A 13,620-nucleotide genomic window follows, 5' to 3' on the forward strand; every position below is an offset into this window, starting at 1 on the left:
TTCTCTCTGAGGGACAAGGCTAAGAGCTGGTTACACTCTCTACCAGCTGGTTCAATTACTACTTGGGAGGATACTGCTCAGAAATTTCTTACTAAATTCTTCCCTATGGTGAAGACAGCTGTAATGAGGAATGCTCTTACTCAATTTACGCAGCAATCGGGAGAATCTCTATGTGAAGCTTGGTAGCACTACAAGGAAATTCTTAGGAAGTGTTCTCATCATGGCATACCTGATTGGATGATTATCAGTTGCTTTTACAATGGCTTGGGAGCACAGTCTAGACCCATGCTCGGTGCAACATCAGGTGGAGCATTATGGGCAAAGAGCTATAAGGAAGCTTATGATCTAATTGAACTGATGGCTGCTAATGAATATCAATATCCACCCCAAAGATTTCCATAGGGCAAGGTAGCAGGAGTTCTTGAAGTGGATATAGATACGGCTATCACTGCTCAACTAAAAGAGTTGTCTATGAAGATCGATTCTCTGGCTAACTATGGTGTTAATCAGATAACCAGTATTTATGAGCTATGTGCAGGTTCACATGCGACAGAGCATTGTGCTATATCTTGTGAATCAGCTCAGTTTGTGAGCAACTTTCATAGATCGCAACAACCAGTTCCAGACACTTATCATCCTGGCAACTGAAATCATCCTAACTTCAGCTAGAGCAATAATCAGAATGCGATGCAACAGCTGTTCCAGCAGTTTGTAAACAAACAATTCAACCCTCCTGGTTTTTAACAACAAATTGCACCAAGACAATAATTCCAACTTCAACAACAAACTCATGATGCAGGTCAATCTTCAAATGAAAAATCTGAATTGGAGGAGTTGAGGCTTATGTGCAAAAACCAGGCTCTTATATGCCAAAGCCAGGCTGTTTCTATCAATACTCTGGAGAACCAGATAGGAGAAATTGCTAACGCCTTATTAAATCGACTACCAGGAACGCTTTCTAGTGATACAGAAGTTCTAGGCAAGAGGGAAGCAGAAGAGCAGGTTAAGGCAATTACATTGAGGTTTGGGAAGGTTGCAAGCCCTGAAAAATTTTAAATTTCTAGAATCTGAAGTTTTGGTTGAAGAAGATGTGTAGAAGGAAGCAGAAGTGGAATCAAGGAAGAAAAATATGGAACACACTCCTCCTGAGGGTAATACAGGGGAGAAACAATTCTATCCTCCACCTCCTTTTCCTAAAAGGTTATAAAAACAGAAGTTGGATAATCATTTTGTTAAGTTCTTGGAAGTTTTCAAGAAACTTCACATAAACATACCTTTCGCTGAAGCTCTTGAACAAATGCCTAGCTATGCGAGGATTATGAAAGATATTCTCTCTCGGAAAGTGAAGCTCGATGACTTAGAGACCGTTGCTCTTACGGAGGAATGCAGTGCTGTGCTGCAACAGAAGTTGCCTCCAAAGCTTAAAGATCCTGGAAGCTTCACTATTCCTTGCACTATTGGAAACTTGTCTTTCGACAAATGCTTGTATGATTTGGGAGCTAGCATCAATCTGATGCCCTTGTCTATCTTCAAGAAGCTTGGTCTACCTGATCCGAAATCGACATACATGTCATTACAACTAGCTGATCGTTCCATCGCTTATCCACGAGGTATAGTGGAGGATGTCTTGGTCAATGTGGACAAGCACATCTTCCCTGCTAATTTTGTAATTCTGGACTTTGAGGAAGATAAGAAGATTCCCATAATCTTGGGAAGACCATTCTTGGCTACAGGCCGAATTATGATCGATGTGCAAAAAGAAGAGCTTACGATGAAGGTTCAAGATCAGAAGGTCACTATATGTTTAAGCAAATAAAGTTACCCACAACTAAAGAAGAATACTTTAAAGTAGGGATGGTCGATTCTGTAGTGAATTCGGAACTTGAGAAATTGCCAAAGTCAGATACCTTAGAGAGATCCTTAATAGGGAAATCAGTTATTGAAGATGAAGAAGGAGCAGAGAAATTGCAGGTTTTGAATGCACCTTAGTGGAAGAGGAAGTTGGATATGCCATTCGATTCTCTTTGATTAGCAGAGCTAAAAATTTCTCAGAAGCGTCTCGAGCCGTCTATTGAAGATGTTTCCACACTTGAGCTTAACCCACTACTAGATCACTTGAGTTATGAATTCTTATGCGCACCCCATGATAAGGGCTTGGGATATATTTTTGATGATGTAGAGGGTAGCCAAACGGATCCTCCAGTGCTTACAGAGGGTTCTTCTCATGCGCAGCAGGCAGTTGATAGGACTGGTGTTGGTGATGCGCAGTACGCGCGATTGACTAGGCGTATGGAGGCCATACACGACATTCACTGTCATTTTGCTGCAGATTTGACACACGCTCTCGGTACTATTTCCCGAGACAATGGTGTCGAGGTTGATTGGCCACCTGATCCTCCACCGAGGAGGGTGATCCTCCCAATAACTAGGTATGCCTGAAATCCTTATTATTACCTTCAATGAGGACATTGAATATTTTAAGTTTGGGGGTGATAATGTAAGAATTAGTTTGTGTGTATCCATATAGATTCATACAAAGTCATATAGCATGTTTAGTGTATTTTATTCGTATTTTTGCATGATTGTTCATATAGGTCATATTTGTTTGCATTTTTGTTCATGTTATTATGTGAGTCCATGTAGTTGCATTTGCATGCATATAACATGATCCCTTATGTTGAGCTATTTCTGATTGATTGGTTGATGTTGATGTGAGTGTAGTGATGATGAATAGAGGGATGTTTAAGTCCTAATAAATTGATTTGCATGCCAGAAATAAAAAAAAATTCACAATGTCTTATAGGATTGCTTTAGAGCTAGATCATGATCATACTTGTTTGTTGTTGAGATTTAATCACTTGGTTATATTTAGAATTTGTAATATTCTCGTAATGACAAAAAGAACACTGAATTTTTAAACTGGAGAAAAACTTGGATTTCATTGCTAGTTGTTGTAAGGCTAGACATCAAATGGCTAGTAGCTGGCTCATATTTTTATGAGTAGTCTTGGGTTGAATGAGATGGAGCGAAATAGACTCATTCAGAAATTGTTGAAAGAAAAAGAAAAAAAGAGAAAAAAAGAGAAACGAAAAGAAAAAAGTATGTGTTTATGCATAATTGATCAAGAGTGAGCTCTTTAATTCTCGAGTTATTAGGTTCTAGGGGACTTTGTGCCTAGTGACCTAAGGCTTTTATACTCTGGGATCCGCTAACCTAACGCTCGCTACATGGGTATTATTGTATAAGTCTTTTGGGACCTCATTCATTGCACTGTCAAGTAAGCATCTTTGTTATGTGTTCAATAATAGCATGAACCCTTGTATAACTCTAGTAGAAAGGAGGTGTTGTGAGTCATTATGCGTTTAACGTCTATTGTAGCTATAAACTTGTGATTGTTTTGATAAAAGATAAGTTATGATTATTGATCTAATATCGAGAGTATATCTGTTAAGCATCCTACACACGCACGTTTCTGGTTTGTGAGTTGGTTTGTGAGATTTATTCGAGCTCTGTTTTGAGTATTCATAGAGGCATCGTCTTATTCATTTTGTTATGATTATTCTGAGGGGATCAATTGCATTATCATTTAGTTGCATTCACGTACTTGCATTCATGCATTAGGTTTGTTTTATAGATTTGAGTCTGTTTACGCTTGAGGACAATCATCGATTCAAGTTTGGGGGTGTAATAAGTGGATTTTATATCTACTTGGAATGCTTCATTTCAGGCTTAAATTGATGCTTTGGACTTAAGTATCTGGTATGTTTGATGTGTTTTTGTGTTTTTGCATTACATGCATTAGTTTGAGGAAGAAAGAAGCTTCTCAAGGAAATATGCTAAAAAGAGCCAAGAATCTGAAGTCAATACCATTACCAAATTGTAGAGAATCTCGTTAGCTTCGCGTGGGCAGTTGAATCGCCTAATTTTGACGAGTAGAACTCAAGATACGGCCAAAAGAAGAAACTGCAGAAAAGTCCAAAAGTCAGGCACGACCGCCCCCAAAACCAGCACGCCCACGCTGACTTTCTGCCAAAACAGCACGGCCGCCCCACAATCAGCGCAGCCACCCCGCAATCAGCGCGGCCTCCCCGCCCCGATTTTTGCCCCAGAATCCTAATTTTAGTGGAAATTAAGATGTTAAGAGTCCTGGTCATCCTGGAGCCTATATATATCAGTAAAAAGATGTTTTTAATGCCAAGGAGCGAGGGGAGAGCAATAAGAAGACCTAGAGAGCACGAGAAGGCTATGGAGAAGAAGACTTTTGTATTCTTTAATATAGTTGATACTTGGATGCTTGTTTTCGATTGTCTTTTAACCTCAGTACTCTTATATTGTTTATTATCATGCTTTCATTGGAACCCATGGTGACGGTGAGTTCAGTTATGAACTAATCGTTATCGTGGGGTTCTAATGGATTTACCTATTGATTTTTATAGTTAATTGTTTTGATCTCTTGGTATGCGGTGATTGATTAATATCCTAGTATTGGTTGTGCTTATTCGTCTTATGTGCGTAGCTAACATATAATATAGCGTGTTAATCTCTATTAAAGTGACAATGAATATAGAGGTTTAGAACTTGCCATGCTAGCATAGGTTCATGTACAATTGTTATGCATGATTCATAGATAATTTTAACCATCTTACTTGCCCTATGTAATTATGATAGATAACTTGTTCATTAAACCTTTATGTTGTCAAATTCTATAGATATATAGGGTCTCAACATAATTGGTGTCTATTCAGCTTCTATCTCTTTTGTGGATGTTTGGTAGTAGGGTATTCGTACAATGAAAGTTAGCGTTTACTAGTTTCACGTTATCTGATTAGTTATCATCACCATTGCATGCTAAGGTTAAGAACAATGACTTTGAATCAAGTAGTAATGAAGTTAAAATCCCATGTTTGTCTCATTTAAGTAATTCAACCTCAATTCTCTTAGTTAATGCTATTTAGTATAATCTCTTAGTTTAATCAAAACCCAATTTGTTATTTGTCTTCGCATTGAGCAATAACCATACATTATTGCAAAGGTGCATAAATCGAACTTAACCTAAACCAGTCTTTGTGGGAACGGATCTGATTTATATCTTATACTACTTGCGAACGTGTATACTTGCGTGAATTTTAGTGCGTGATTTCGCCCTAACACCAAGTGAGGCCTTAGTGTCAATACAAGTTTTAGAGTTATTTATAGGAGTAAGGAGTTAGGAAAAGTAAGAATTGAGTGAATGCACTAAGTATAAGGGTTCGAATTGAGTGAATGCACTAAGTATAAGGGTTCGAATTTGCCAAGGCACACTAGGTGGTGTCGAATGGTGTTCTCGGGAAGATTAAGGTTGTGTGAGGTATTTATGAGTCCAATAAGGTGAGACCTAGCTGTGACTTGTCATGTATAAGATAGGTAAAGGTCATTAAAAGGGAACGTGCTAAGATTAATCAAAAGAATTAGAGGTATAGTACTTAGGAATTGCTAAGTTTGGTGACTAAAGTTGAGAATTGGGAAGGATCGAGTGATCAAGGGTAGGGTGTCTCGAGATCATTCGATGCTCATATGATTATGTGAACTATATGCCAAGATGCCATGTGACTACTTGTAACTATATGTGATTGTGTGCACTAAGTGATTATGTGATAGAAATGCATGATAATATGTGTACTCGTATAAGTAATAACTATGTGTTGCATTAGAGTCGAATATTTATATAAGAGTCCTTCGAGTTATGTGTAGAACCTTTAATAATGAGGTTTTATTATATGTGTAGGTTCAAGAGAAGATAGAGGAAAGACTCTTGCCATCAAAGTCGAGTAGGAGAGCTCAAGGTTGCTTTTGTGTTAGCTAAGATCGTTAGTAGAGGCAAGTATTCCCGAACTTTCTTGATATATTGCAAGTGTCCCTACCTTCACTTATCGTTCAAGTGATATTTTCTTTAAACTATATTATGTAAGTGCCCCATCCCTTTCAAACACATATTACATAAGTACCCTATTTCTAACTTATGTTATTGCGAGTGATTCTCTTTTATACTTATTTATGCAAGTATCACTGTCTTTATTTATCGTTCAAATGATGATCTCTTTAACTCATTTTATGCAAGTGTATCACCCCTTTTCAAACTTACCTTATGCAACTATTGTGACATATCCTATTGATTATCGTTATGATTCTTTTCAATACTTTCTTCCTTAGTTATTGAATTATTGATACTCATCCTTGATGGCCCCACTAGTGAGAAGATAATTCATTTCTGATAATAACTTCGTAATTCAGATATTGAAATCCTACTCCTTTGATTGATGATCATAATTCTATTGCTTAGAATCCCTTGAAATTGGAATAATCGATATCCTTGATTAGAATCTTTGTAATTTCCCTCTGGCATCAGTTTTATAAAAGACAATTGCTTAATAGAGATTTCAAAAAAAAAGAATGTTTTTCTTGAGATTAGTGGATTGGACTAAGACGCAAGTCCCTTTCACATTTATGATATTAGGCTTAAAAGTTTCCTATGGATCCCAATTAAATTTTTTTAGAACCCGGCGATGTTTGGGATTACTTCGCGGTTGATCACCGACTGTAATACGTAGCGTCATAAAATGATTTTTGAGCAATTATTTGGTTTAAAAATGATTTGACTTGAATAATGATGCCATCCACCCCAACTTCGAGTTATGAATTGCTATATTGTTAAAATTTTGTTTCACTCTATATCTTGATGAGCATTTGGCTCACTTCTTACAATTTATTCATGTAATTTCAGCTAGCAAGTATCGTTAGATTCAAGTAGACTGCTCATAAGTCTACCGGTGGAGATTCTGAGGCTTATGTGAGAGATCAAGTAGTATAGCCAGCGTTCGTGTCAGGACCAGTAGCTGTGTAAAAGTTGTAAAAGTTGTTAGTGTTGGACTGTTCAAATACCGAACCTTTGCGATCTTGGATTATGTTGTAAGCAGCCGTTTGTAATAATTATGTTTATCAATTGTTATCTTTTGATTTTATTTCCGGGCTGCCACAAATTCTAATGAAATAAATCCCTAAGATTAACTAGTAAACATGTAACACAAATATATATTAAATTAAGTGGAGTCAATGGCGTCTAATTGGTGTTTACGTTTTGTAATAACTCAAATTTTTGGGATATTGTACTACGTTCAAGGAATAGTAATTCTGATGATCAATGAAAAAATGTTACTATCACACTATATACAAGTATTTAAATTAAATTTCCGAGTTGATATTATGATTATACGTAACAAATTAGTGTATGTAAAACTCGTTAGTTCTCGAAGAAAATTGATATTCCAATCGACCATATTTTATGAGTTATCATGGATACGAGGATCATACTATGACCAAGAGAATTACAAGGACTGGAATTTCATAAAATTATAACCAAGTACGAGTACTGGAAATGGTAAGGATCTACGATAAAAGGATTTACACAACGAATCACCTACAAGGATTAATCAGGATTACGAGGGAACAATTAAGTATTTACGTAAGTAAACAAATAAACGAACAAAGTGCTTGGACTCCCATGCAAAAGCATGCGAAGAGAAAAAGTACAAAGCAAACCAAGATGATGGATCAATTAGAATCTATTTGGAAACACGGTTCCTTAAAATAAGGATTCAAGGAGATGATCATGAAGTATCAAGACTAACTTTTATGCCAAGCTATGCCTAGGGTTTGAATTTGCTACTTCTTGCAATTATACAAGATACCTATACATTATACAAGTCATAAAGTAGCCAACTCTTCCAAAGAAACTCTCCCTATCTCTCATTCAATCTCCATTCGACTATTACAAGAAAAACAAGGAGAAGAAATTAAAATCAAGCCACAACCATGGATAAATTCCCAAATGAATTCCTAAGGTTCTACATTACTAAATTAAGGTAAAATAATTCTTTCATCCAATCATTTTAAGTTCTTGATAGGTAAAGAAATTGTTGAAGATGGTGATGCATAGTAAAGGAATAGTAATAATAATTTTTTTTGTTAGTTTCCTAATGATCCAAGATTCTTTAAGGATAGATAAGGATACTACAAGGTCATACCATTCAAGAAGAGCTCTCCAAGTACCTAGGAAAGGTATAAACTTTCTCCACCACCTTGTAAAGCATAATGTAACATAATATGTAACCGAGGAAATATAACTCAATATGAAATAAAAATAGATAAATAATATTAAACTGTGAAGCACAGAAACCCTGAAGATGAAGATTGGATAGATACAAAGAATAAAAAGATGGAATTAATGCTCTAAGTCCGTAAGCAAATCATAAGAAGAAGTTTATTAATATGTTCAAGCCTGCATGAAGAATAAAATGTCAAAGGACTTCTAGTGTCAGTGAAGTGATTTTATTTAAAGTATTAAAGATTAAGGGTTCAGTGAATGAAGCAATGAATAATCAATCAAGTTGTATCAATTAAGAATTGCAAAGAAAATTGAATTAAATCAATTCATGTTAGGTGTTTGTGAACCAGACCAGTGCACCAAACATCAAAATATCAAAAAGGGTTTAATTTAGTTATACAGAAGAATTAACATTGATACAATTATAAGAGTTCAAGAGGAGTAAAAATTTTCTAAGTCAAAATTGTAACCAAGGGACTTAGGGTTTTCTAGTGGTCGCAAGTCAGGTAATGCAACTCTTTTCTAGTGGTCACAAGTGAGGAAATGTAACTCTTTCCTATGGTCGTAAGTCAAAATTAGTGACTAAGGGAAATCTGTTGGGAATTGGCTACGTCGACTATCAGGATCCGTCTGACAATCAGGATATGATCAACCGTCAGGATATGATTACCCGTTGAAAGCTTTGTTATCATCCGTTGACAATCTATTCAGTCATTCGTTGATGCTTACATATGATATCCGTTGAAGCTCTAACATATATCTGTTGATCAGATTATTTGTTGATAATGACTTGAATGACAAGTCAGAGCTGCGAGATAAATCAGAATGTTCTGATTTATAGGATCATAGTTGATTTAATTATGTATAGAAAGTAGATTGTAGCTATGTAGTATATAAACACAGAATATGTTATCACTTTGTGCTACGTGCAGAACTCGAGTATTCTATAACCTAGAAGATCTTAAGAATATTGTTCTTGAGGCAATTTTGTAACATTTTATTAAAGATCAATATAAACTATTATTTGATACATCTGTGCTTACTTTACTTCTATGATAAATTGATTTGTTTAGTAATTTTATCAAACCCCCCTTAAAAAATTACTTTACTGGGCAACAAGTGGTATCAGAGCGGTCAAATTAACTGTTAATTTGAAAAAGTCAAGATGTCTGGAAGTAAGTATGAAAGCATGAAAATTTCCATCCTGAAGAAAGCTGATTACTCTACATGGAGAGTAAAGATGTTGATGTTCCTGGAAGCTAGTAATGATGCATATGTTGATATCATCAAAACAGGACCTTCATATCCTATGAAAACTGTGGCTATGACCCCAGATGTTCCTGAACACTACATCAGGAAAGAAAAATCTAAGTGGTCAGATCCTGAGAAGGCATCAATACTTAAGGATGTAAAAGTCAGAAATATTCTGTATAATAGTTTGGACAATGTGATTTCCAACAGGGTGATGGCCTGCAAGACTAGAAAAGAGATATGGGATGCTTTGGAGACATAATGCCAATGTACAATGGCAGTAAAGAAGAATAGAAGAGCTATTCTTGTGCAAGAATATGAGCAATTTCATGCCAAGGCTGATAGGTCAATTAATGACTTCTATGATAGATTTCTGACACTACTGAATGATCTATCATTGGTTGGAAAAGAGTATGATAGAGAAGACTCAAACACCAAGTTTCTGAGAGATCTTCCAGAAGATTGGGATACCCAAGCCTCAATAATCAGACATCAATATGATCTTAATTTACTAACACTGGATGAAGTCTATGAGATGCTGAAAACCCATGACTTGGAGATCCCAACAAAGAAAAATAAAAAGGGTTAGAAGATGAAGGCCGTGGCTCTAAATGCTGAGATTCATAAAGGCAGGGAAAAGATAAGTGAGAGGTCAAGAAGAAGGAAAATAGTGGAAGAGTCAGATACTGATGATTCATCATATCTTAAAATAGATACTGATGAGGATTCTACGAATGAATTGGATGATCCTCAAGTTGTTGAGATGGCTGCAATGCTGGTGAAAGGCTTTAGAAGGATGAGGTTTGCAAAACCACAAAGGAAAGGCGGTTTTAACAGAAAGTACTCTAGAGATGGCAAAGGCGAGTTTAGAAAGAATGAAGGACAATACACCAAGGGAAGGAAGTTTGATAAAGCCAAGGTGACTTGTTAAAACTGTAATGAAAGGGGACATTTGGCTACTGAGTGCCCCAAGTCAACTGTAAAACCGTTGGTCACAACAAACTCCAACAAAGACTGGATGGACTCATCAGGAACTAACAATGATGGTAAATGCTATGCACTCATGGAGAGGATGCTTCAGGAACTGATAAGGTACCTTCAATTGTTTTCCTTATTGATACTAATAATTTGATCGAACTAAATACTTTCTTATACCCTCTGTATGTCACTTTTAAAATTAAGACTATTAAATATGACATTTTAGTTGCTAAAAATAAGAAGCTTAGAGAAAGAAATAATTTCTTAGAAGCTGAGTTAATATGCATGCATGAAAATGAAAAGGCATGTAAAAGAGCCCCACATAATCATAAACATCAAGTATGCCAGACTAGAGTAAGCGCTTGAGAAGGAAAAATAGGTATTTAAAACATGGATGACTTCAAGAAGAAAGGTTCATAGTTTCATCAGAGATAAGAATTGGAAAGAATGTCTAGGTTATAATAAATTTACTAAAAGAAATATCAATAAGGCTATTAATAACACTGATATGGATAGAAAATACATCCTAAAGACATAATAAATGTCACATTAATTACACTTGGGCTTCCTGTCTGAAGTTTCGTAAAGACCTGTCTGGTCCAAGCTCATATCAGACCCAAGATGACCCATGTAGTCAAGGCCCACCAACAAAGGTCGTCAAGGTCCTCAAACACAAGCTGTTCATGAACTAGGCTCAATACAGCTGGAAGAGCAGAGAAATGTGATTTAAACGGACTCAAATTCCTACATAGAAGGTTCTAAAGTTCGTTCCCTTATAGGACTCCTAATTAAAATCTAAGTTGGAGACTTGTCCACCAAGTCTCCCAATACAAGTCTAACCCTAGACTCACCTCTATATAAAGGGCTCTACCCCTCAACCTAGAACTACATTTTTTGGCTTGATTCTCTACCACACAGAGATACGGACGCATCTTGCAAGGACCGATAGTCCCGAACGCGGGAGTAGCCATTAAAGCTCGAAGCTCACAAACCCTGGCATTAATTACTAACGTACTCTAGTTTTTATTTCACAACATTTGGCACCGTCTGTGGGAAGACTACAATAACCATGGTGAACACACATAGTAGAAATAATAGTGGAACAGACACTCCTGTCCCATCGCAAACAATCGCATCAGTGGTAGAGATACCACTGCACTCAACCTATGCCTTTACCCAAGGAGGAAACCTGGTAGGGGCAGCTCCCCCCGGCTCCTCAAGGGATGAATCCCCAATTTCAGCAGCTACATGCACTTGTGAACCCTCAACCCGTTAGGTATGAGTACTCGACGATTGTGACCATTAACCCCCCTTACAGGATGCCTCTATACCCCGAGGCTAGAGTAAGTGGACACACTAATCAAAGTGAAGCACAGGGCGGACGCCCCAATACATACGTGGCATGGCTCCTATTCCGGAGGATCAAGAATTCTCTGGACCCTATTCTGATAGAGACTCTGAATCATCGGACGATGAGGTTTCTCCAAGGAGGAGGCGTGTTGGTAAAGAGCCGATGCCTAGTACCAACCAATGGTCCCGGATCACTCAAGGGATAATTTCTAAAGATGTCCAGGAAAGGATTAGGGATCGTGAAGCTGAGATATAAAGGCTGAAGCGTGAATTGGAGACGCACCTGACCTCAAGACCTCCGCTTGCTATGAGGCAGAGAGATCTTCCCCCAATCATAGACCTGGATGGTCCAACACCAAAAAGGGCAGCTGCCCCAAGGGTTGATCCAAGTGATCTTATGCCCCTAGGAGATCCTAATGATCCAAACCCACCATTCACTGACGAGATAATGAATGCCCGTATATCGAGGAAGTTCAAGATGCCCATCATCAAAGTATACGATGGTACTGGTGACCCTGCTACTCATGTCGGGATGTTCTCTAACTCCCTGTTGCTACAACCCATAAATAACGCTATTAAATATCGGGCCTTTCCTCAAATCATATATGGTATGGTTAAAAGGTGGTACAACTGTCTACCCCCAAACTCTAAGATCTTTCAAATATTTGAGCCAAGCTTTCATCAAGCAATTTATCAGTGGTAGAGTATACGAGAAAAGTTCGGCTTCTCTCATGGGCATCATCCAAGGAGCAAAGGAGTCCCTGAGAGACTATCTGAACTAATTCACGAAGGAGGCTTTGAAGGTCCCTGATCTTGAAGATAAGGTAGCTATGATAGCACTACAACAAGGGACTAGAGACGAGTTATTTAAGATGTCCCTGGCCAAACGCCCTCCTGAAAGCATGCTGCAGCTCTAAAATAGGGCCATAAAGTATATCAAGGTGGAGGAAATTTGAAGAAGACAATTGTGAGTAAAGAACCCGCTGGAAACAAGAAATGAAAGACGGATCAGAAGCACGATGCCAAGGACAAGTATCCTCGAATTAGAAAAAGCTCTGACTCCTCCTTTTCTAAGAAGAATCAGCAACCAAGGTTCACTGAATATGCAAGGTTGGATTCTCCAAGGAGACAAATCCTTATGGAAATTGAGAAGGACAAAGAGTTCAAATGACCGAAGCCACTGAGGGGAGACCCCTAGATAAGAGACCAGAGTCGATACTGTAGGTACCACAAGGTGTTTGTCATGATACTGATGATTGTAGACAACTCAAGGATGAGATTGAGTATTTGATCCGAAGGGGAAAGTTTAGACGTTTCACCAAGGGTGAGGAGGTTGGAGGCCAAAATAGGGACAATGACCGAAGAGACGATGATCTAAGGGGTAACGACAGAGATCGCAACCCACAGCCCCGAGGGCCAGTAATCAATATGATCTCAGGAGGTCCCACAACAAGTGGGACTACAAGGAACTCTCGAAAAGCTTATGCGAGAGATGTGATGAGTATAGTTGGAGAACCATCTAAGTGTTCTAGGCCAGAGATGAAGCTTGAATTTGGTGACCCGAACCTTGAAGGTTTGAAATTTCCTCAGGATGACCCTCTGGTTATCACTCCGGTAATTGGAAATTGTCTTGTTATGAGAGTCCTAGTGGATAATGGAGCTTCCGTGGATATTTTTTTCCATGACACATTCATAAGGATGGGATACAACAATTCTCAATTAACTCCATCCGATGCACCCATCTACGGCTTTAACCACGTGGAATGAAAAGTCGAAGGAGTAATACAACTTCCCATAACTATCGGGAAAGAGCCCAGGTAGGCCACACAGATGCGAACGTTCAGGTTGTTAAGGCAGTCTCTACTTATATTGCCATCATGGGTAGAACATGGATTCATGCG

The 13,620-nt window shown here is 37.8% G+C and overlaps 1 non-coding gene across 1 annotated transcript; it reads right to left on the reverse strand.

The window, feature by feature from the left end:
* Window positions 1-120: 120 nt before the first annotated feature.
* On the reverse strand, window positions 121-227 carry LOC141675690 (small nucleolar RNA R71). The gene has a single exon (XR_012556331.1). It is a non-coding gene; the product is annotated as a small nucleolar RNA R71 (small nucleolar RNA).
* Window positions 228-13,620: the final 13,393 nt, after the last annotated feature.

The sequence above is a fragment of the Apium graveolens genome, chromosome 7 (assembly GCF_009905375.1).
Source record: "Apium graveolens cultivar Ventura chromosome 7, ASM990537v1, whole genome shotgun sequence".
In the NCBI taxonomy this organism is placed as follows: Eukaryota; Viridiplantae; Streptophyta; class Magnoliopsida; order Apiales; family Apiaceae; genus Apium; species Apium graveolens.